The sequence below is a fragment of the Arachis hypogaea genome, chromosome 6, assembly GCF_003086295.3.
Source record: "Arachis hypogaea cultivar Tifrunner chromosome 6, arahy.Tifrunner.gnm2.J5K5, whole genome shotgun sequence".
In the NCBI taxonomy this organism is placed as follows: domain Eukaryota; kingdom Viridiplantae; phylum Streptophyta; class Magnoliopsida; order Fabales; family Fabaceae; genus Arachis; species Arachis hypogaea.
This window is the reverse complement of record NC_092041.1, coordinates 84,688,618-84,696,678: the sequence shown is the minus strand read 5'-3', so window position 1 is coordinate 84,696,678 and position 8,061 is coordinate 84,688,618. Positions and strand designations below refer to the sequence as shown.

The window sequence follows — 8,061 nt, the reverse complement described above, 5'->3', positions numbered from 1 at the left end:
ATTCAGAGTGTCAATCTCAAGAACTCCTTTCTTCTGACTAGTCCCATTGTTCACAGGATTTCTTTCAGAAGTGTACATGAATTGGTTATTTGCAACCATTTCAATCAGTTCTTGAGCTTCAGTAGGCATCTTCTTCAAATGAAGAGATCCTCCAGAAGAACTATCCAAGGACATCTTGGACAGTTCAGAGAGACCATCATAGAAAATACCTATGATGCTCCATTCAGAAAGCATATCAGTGGGACACTTTCTGATCAATTGTTTGTATCTTTCCCAAGCTTCATAGAGGGATTCTCCTTCCTTCTGTCTGAAGGTTTGGACTTCCACTCTAAGCTTACTCAATTTTTGAGGTGGAAAGAACTTTGCCAAGAAGGCATTGACTAGCTTTTCCCAAGAGTCCAGGCTTTCTTTAGGTTGAGAGTCCAACCATGTTCTAGCTCTGTCTCTTACAGCAAAAGGGAATAGTATAAGTCTGTAGACCTCAGGGTCAACCCCATTAGTCTTGACTGTGTCACAGATTTGCAAGAACTCAGCTAAAAACTGATGAGGATCTTCCAATGGAAGTCCATGGAACTTGCAATTATGTTGCATTAGAGAAACTAATTGAGGCTTAAGCTCAAAGTTGTTTGCTCCAATGGCAGGGATAGAGATGCTTCTCCCATAGAAGTTGGGAGTAGGTGCAGTAAAGTCACCCAGCACCTTCCTTGCATTGTTGGCATTGTTGTTGTTTTCGGCTTCCATTTGTTCTTCTTCCTTGAATAGTTCGTTCAAGTGCTCTAAAGAGAGTTGTGCTTTGGCTTCTCTTAGCTTTCTCTTCAAGGTCCTTTCAGGTTCAGGATCAGCCTCAACAAGAATGCCTTTGTCTTTGCTCCTGCTCATAAGAAAGAGAAGGGAACAAGAAAATGTGGAATCCTCTATGTCACAGTACAGAGATTCCTTTAGGTGTCAGAGGAAAAGAAGAGTAGAAGACAGAAGTGGAAAGTTCGAACAAAGGAGATGAAGTTCGAATTTTGCATTAAGGGATAGTGTTAGTCCATAAATAGAAGGATGTGAGAAGGAGGGAAGTTATTTTCGAAAATTAAGTGAAAAATTTTGAAAACATTTTTGAAAAACATTACTTAATTTTCGAAAAATGAAAATGGAAAAGAAATCAAGTGATTTTGAAAAAGATTTTGAAATTAGAAATCAAAAAGATTTGATTGAAAACTATTTTGAAAAAGATGTGGTTAAGAAGATATGATTTATTTTAAAAGAAATGTGATTGAGAAGATATGATTTGAAAAACATTTTAAAAAGATTTGATTTGAGAGTTAAAGACTTGACTAACAAGAAAAGATATGATTCAATCATTAAACCTTTCTCAACAGAAAAGGCAACATACTTGAAATGTTGAATCAAATCACTAATTGATAGTAAGTATCTTAAAAAAAAGGAAAGAAGTTAATTTTGAAAAGGATTTGATTGAAAAATTGATTTGAAAAAGATTTGATTTTGAAAAGATTTTGAAAACTTAGAAAAAATTTGATTTGAGAACAAGATCTTCCCTTCTAGCCATCCTGGCGTTAAACGCCCAGAATGGTATCCATTCTGGCGTTTAACGCCCAAAATGCACCCCTTTTGGGCGTTAAACGCCCAATCCAGGTACCCTGGCTGGCGTTTAAACGCCAGTCTGTCCTTCTTCACTGGGCGTTTTGAACGCCCAGCTTTTTCTGTGCAATTCCTCTGCTGTATGTTCTGAATCTTCAATTCTCTGTATTATTGACTTGAAAAGACACAAATTAAAAATATTTTTGGATTTTTGATAATAAGAAAAATCAAAATGCAACTAGAATCAATTAACAATGCATGCAGGACACCAAACTTAGCAGTTTGCATACTACTGACACTAACAGAATGAAAATGCAAATGAGACACACAAGATACTCAAGTCAATAGAATTCAAAGATCAGATCAAGCAAATCATCAAGAACATCTTGAAGATCAATAAGACATATGAATGCATGCAATTGACACCAAACTTATGATGAGACACTAGACTCAAACAAGAAATATTTTTGGATTTTATAATTTTGTAAAAAGTTTTTTTTTGTGTTTTTCAAAAATTAAGTGGAAAAAGAAAAAGTATCAAAATTCTTAATGAGAATTCCAGGAATCAGTGCAATGCTAGTCTAAGACTCCGGTCCAGGAACTAGACATGGCTTCACAGCCAGCCAAGCTTTCAAAGAAAGCTTCGGTCCAAAACACTAGACATGTCCAGAGGCCAGCCAAGCCTTAGCAGATCACTGCTCCAAAAGCAAGTTTGATAAGAAATCAACAAGCTCTTGTGGTGATAAGTTGAAACCTCGGTCCAATGAAATTAGACATGGCTTCTCAGCCAGCCAGATTTCAACAAATCATCATGAAACTCTAGAATTCATCTTCAAGAATTTCGAAAAAAATAAATACCTAATCTAAGCAACAAGATGAACCGTCAGTTGTCCAGCCTGAACAATCCCGGGCAATAACACCAAAAACTTGATGTTGTTGCCGGATCTTGGCACTGATGTTACCAAAAGCTTGCTCAAAACTTGAACAATCCCCGGCAACGGCGCCAAAAACTTGGTGCGCGAAATTGTGAACATTACTTTTTCACAACTCTCATAATCCCCGGTAATGGCTCCAAACACGTGGTAGCTCAATACCATGGCATTACACAACTTCGCACAACTAACCAGCAAGTGCACTGGGTCGTCCAAGTAATAAACCTTACGTGAGTAAGGGTCGATCCCACGGAGATTGTTAGTATTGAAGCAAGCTATGGTCATCTTGTAAATCTTAGTCAGGCAAACTCAAATGTATATGGGTGATGAACGAAAATAACATAAAGGTAAAGATAGTGATACTTATGTAATTCATTGGTAGGAACTTCAGATAAGCGTATGAAGATGCCTTCCCTTCCGTCTCTCTGCTTTCCTACTGTCTTCATCCAATCCTTCTTACTCCTTTCCATGGCAAGCTCGTGTAGGGTTTCACTGTTGTCAGCAGCTACCTCCCATCCTCGCAGTGAAAGCTAATGCACACACTCTGTCACAGTGCTGCCAATCACCGGTGTGGTTCCCTCCCCTACCGGAATAGAATCACTCTTTTGCGTCTGTCACTAACGCCCAGTAGGTTACAGGTTTGAAGCACGTCACAGTCATTCAATCATTGAATCCTACTCAGAATACCACAGACAAGGTTAGACCTTCCGGATTCTCTTGAATGCCGCCATCAGTTCTCGCCTATACCACGAAGACTCTGATCTCACGGAATGGTTGGCTCGTTTGTCAGGCGAGCACTCGGTTGTCAGGCGATCAACCATGCATCGTGCAATCAGGAATCCAAACCAAGCCTCAAATGCTTGTAGAACAGAGTGGTTGTCAGTCACCCTTGTTCATGGGTGAGAATGGTGATGAGTGTCAATCATCACCTTCATCAAGTTGAAGAACAAGTGATATCTTGGAACAAGAACAAGCGGAATTGAATGGAAGAACAATAGTAATTGCATTAATACTCGAGGTACAGCAGAGCTCCACACCTTAATCTTTGGTGTGTAGAAACTCCACCGTTGAAAATACATAAGCATAAGGTCTAGGCATGGCCGAATGGCCAGCCTCCCAATGATCTAAGAACACAATGTCCAAAGATGATCTAGAGATCTAAAGTGATCAAAAGATTTCTATACAATAGTAAAAGGTCCTACTTATAAGAAACTAGTAGCCTAAGGTGTACAGAAATGAGTAAATGACATAAAAATCCTCTTCCGGGCCCACTTGGTGTGTGCTTGGGCTGAGAAATGAAGCAAATTTCGTGCAGAGACTCTTCTTGGAGTTAAACGCCAGCTTTGATGCCAGTTTGGGCGTTTAACTCCCATTTGGGTGCCAGTTCCAGCGTTTAACGCTGGGATTTCTTGAGGTGACTTTGAACGCCGGTTTGGTCCATCAAATCTTGGGCAAAGTATGGACTATCATATATTGCGGGAAAGCCCAGGATGTCTACTTTCCAACGCCGTTGAGAGCGCGCCAATTGGGCTTCTGTAGCTCCAGAAAATCCACTTCGAGTGCAGGGAGGTCAGAATCCAACAGCATCTGCAGTCCTTTTTGGTCTCAGAATCAGATCTTTGCTCAGGTCCCTCAATTTTAGCCAGAAAATACCTGAAATCACAGAAAAACACACAAACTCATAGTAAAGTCCAGAAAAGTGAATTTTAACTAAAAACTAATAAAAATATACTAAAAACTAACTATATCATACTAAAAACATACTAAAAACAATGCCAAAAAGTATACAAATTATCCGCTCATCAACCGCTCAGTCTCAAGTTTTCACTTGACACCTTCACGCCACAAGCACATGGTTATGGACAGCTTGGTTTAGCCGCTTATGCCAGGATTTTATTCCTGTGGGCCCTCCTATCCACTGATGCTCAAAGCCTTGAATCCTTTTTATTTTTACCCTTGCCTTTTGGTTTAAAGGGCTATTGGCTTTTTTTGCTTGTTTTTTTCTTTTTCTTTTTTTTTCTTTTCTTCTTCTTCTTTTTTTTTTAATATTCACTGCTTTTTCTTGCTTCAAGAATCAATTTGATGATTTTTCAGATCCTCAATAACATTTCTCCTTTTTCCATCATTCTTTCAAGAGCCAACAATTTTAACATTCTTGAACAACAAATTCAACAGACATATGCATTGTTCAAGCATACATTCAGAAAACAAAAAGTATTGTCACCACATCAAAATAATTGAACTAGTTTTAAGGATGAATTCGAAATCATGTACTTCTTGTTCTTTTGTAATAAAAACATTTTTCATTTAAGAAAGGTAATGGATTCATAGGACATTCATAACTTTAAGGAATAGACACTAAGAAATTAATGATCATGTAATAAGACACAAACATAGATAAACATAAGTATAAAAATTCGAAAAACAGAAAAACAAAGAACAAGGAGATTAAAGAAATGGCCCACCTTAGTGATGGCGGCTTGTTCCTCCTCTTGAAGATCTTATGGAGTGCTTGAGCTCCTCAATGTCTCTTCCTTGCCTTTGTTGCTCCTCTCTCATGATTCTTTGATCTTCTCTAATTTCATAGAGGAGGATGGAATGTTCTTGGTGCTCCACCCTTAGTTGTCCCATGTTGGAACTTAATTCTCCTAGGGAGGTGTTAATTTGCTCCCAATAATTTTGTGGAGGAAAGTGCATCCCTTGAGGTATCTCAGGGATTTCATGATGAGGAGTTTCCTCATGCTCATATCCATGAGTGGGATCTCTTGTTTGCTCCATCCTTTTCTTAGTGGTATCCATGAGGACTTGGTCCAACCCTTGATTAAAGTTGACCTTTTTTGAGTTTGAAAAGGGACCTCGGGGATCACCTTCTTCTTGGCCACAACTTCATAGAAGTGGTCTTGATGCACCCTTGAGATGAATCTCTCCATCTCCCATGACTCGGAGGTGGAGGCTTTTGCCTTCCCTTTTCTCTTTCTAGAGGTTTCTCTGGCCTTAGGTGCCATAAATGGTTATGGAAAAACAAAAAGCAATATTTTTACCACACCAAACTTAGAAGGTTTGCTCGTCCTCGAGCAAAAGAAGAAAGAAGGACGGAGAAGAAGAAAATGGAGGAGATGGAGAAGTGGTGTGTATGATGTGTGAAAATGAAGGAGTGAAGATGGGTTTATATAGGGGTGGGGAGAGGGGTAGGGTTCGGTCATGTATGAGTGGGTTTGGGAGGGAAAGTGGTTTGAATTTGAATGGTGAGGTAGGTGGGGTTTTATGAAGGATGGATGTGAGTGGTGAAGAGAATGGTGGGATTTGATAGGTGAGGGGTTTTTTGGGAAAGAGGTATTGAGGTGATTGGTGAATGGGTGAAGAAGAGAGAGAGAGTGGTGGGGTAGGTGGAGATCCTGTGGGGTCTACAGATCCTGAGGTGTCAAGGATAGCTCATCCCTGCACCAAGTGGCGTGCAAAAACGCCCTTTCTGCCAATCCTAGCGATAAACACCGGGCTGCTGCCCTTTTCTGGAATTAAACGCTAGCTGCTTGCCCATTCCTGGCGTTAAACACCAGTCTGGTGCCCCTTTCTGGCGTTAAACGCCCAGAATGGTGCCAGACTGGGCGTTAAACGCCCATTTGCTGCCCTTTCTGGCGTTTAAACGCCAGCAAGTTTTTCCTCCAGGGTGTGCTGTTTTTCATTCTGTTTTTCATTCTGTTTTTGCTTTTTCAATTGTTTTTGTGACTTCACATGATCATCAACCTATAGAAAACATAAAATAACTAAGGAAAATAGATAAATATAACATTGGGTTGCCTCCCAACAAGCGCTTCTTTAATGTCAGTAGCTTGACAGTGGGCTCTCATAGAGCCTCACAGATGTTCAGAGCAATGTTGAAATCTCCCAACACCAAACTTAGAGTTTGAATGTGGGGGTTCAACACCAAACTTAAAGTTTGGTTGTGGCCTCCCAACACCAAACTTAGAGTTTGACTGTGGGGGCTCTGTTTAACTCTGTATTGAAAGAAGCTCTTCGTGCTTCCTCTCCATGGTTACAGAGGGATATCCTTGAGCCTTAAATACAAAGGATTCTTCATTCACTTGAATGATTAATTCTCCTCTGTCAACATCAATCACAGCCTTTGCTGTGGCTAGGAAGGGTCTGCCAAGGATGATGGATTCATCCATGCACTTCCCTGTCTCAAGGACTATGAAATCAGCAGGGATGTAATGGTCTTCAATCTTTACCAGAACATCCTCTACAAGTCCATAAGTTTGTTTTCTTGAATTGTCTGCCATCTCTAGTGAGATTCTTACAGCTTGTACCTCAAAGATCCCTAGCTTCTCCATTACAGAGAGAGGCATGAGGTTTATGCTTGACCCTAGGTCACACAGAGCCTTCTCGAAGGTCATGGTGCCTAATGTACAAGGTATTGAGAACTTCCCAGGGTCCTGTCTCTTTTGAGGTAATCTCTGCCTAGTCAAGTCATCTAGTTCTTTGGTGAGCAAAGGAGATTCATCCTCCCAAGTCTCATTACCAAATAACTTGTCATTTAGCTTCATGATTGCTCCAAGGTACTTAGCAACTTGCTCTTTAGTGACATCTTCGTCCTCTTCAGAGGAAGAATACTCATCAGAGCTCATGAATGGCAGAAGTAATTCTAATGCAATCTCTATGGTCTCAGTGTGAGCCTCAGATTCCCATGGTTCCTCATTAGGAAACTCATTGGAGGCCAGTGGACGTCCATTGAGATCTTCCTCAGTGGCGATCACTGCCTCTTCCTCCTCTCCAAATTCGGCCATGTTGATGGCCTTACACTCTCCTTTTGGATTCTCTTCTGTATTGCTTGGAAGAGTACTAGGAGGGAGTTCAGTAACTTTCTTACTCGGCTGACCCACTTGTGCCTCCAAGTTTCTAATGGAGGACCTTGTTTCAGTCATGAAACTTTGAGTGATTTTGATTAGATCAGAGACCATGGTTGCTAAGTCAGAGTGGCTCTGCTTAGAATTCTCTATCTGTTGCTGAGAGGATGATGGAAAAGGCTTGCCATTGCTAAACCTGTTTCTTCCACCATTATTGTTGTTGAAACCTTGTTAAGGTCTCTATTGATCCTTCTATGAGAGATTTGGATGATTTCTCCATGAAGGATTATAGGTGTTTCCATAGGGTTCTCCCATGTAATTCACCTCTTCCATTGATGGGTTCTCAGGATCATAAGCTTCTTCTTCAGATGAAACGTCCTTAGTACTGCTTGGTGCAGCTTGCATTCTAGACAGACTTTGAGAAATCATATTGACTTGCTGAGTCAATATTTTATTCTGAGCCAATATGTCATTCAGAGTATTAATCTCAAGAACTCATTTCTTCTAATTCGTCTCATTGTTCACAGGATTCCTTTCAGAAGTGTACATGAATTGGTTATTTGCAACCATTTCAATGAGTTCTTGAGCTTCTGCAGGCGTCTTCTTCAGATGAAGAGATCCTCCAGCAGAGCTGTCCAATGGCATCTTGGACAGTTCAGACAGACCATCATAGAAGATACCTATGATGCTCCATTCAG

At 40.3% G+C, this 8,061-nt stretch overlaps 1 non-coding gene across 1 annotated transcript; it reads left to right on the top strand.

The window, feature by feature from the left end:
• Positions 1 to 228: 228 nt before the first annotated feature.
• On the top strand, positions 229 to 336 carry LOC112700579 (small nucleolar RNA R71). The gene has a single exon (XR_003153485.1). It is a non-coding gene; the product is annotated as a small nucleolar RNA R71 (small nucleolar RNA).
• The last annotated feature ends 7,725 nt before the right edge of the window (positions 337 to 8,061 follow it).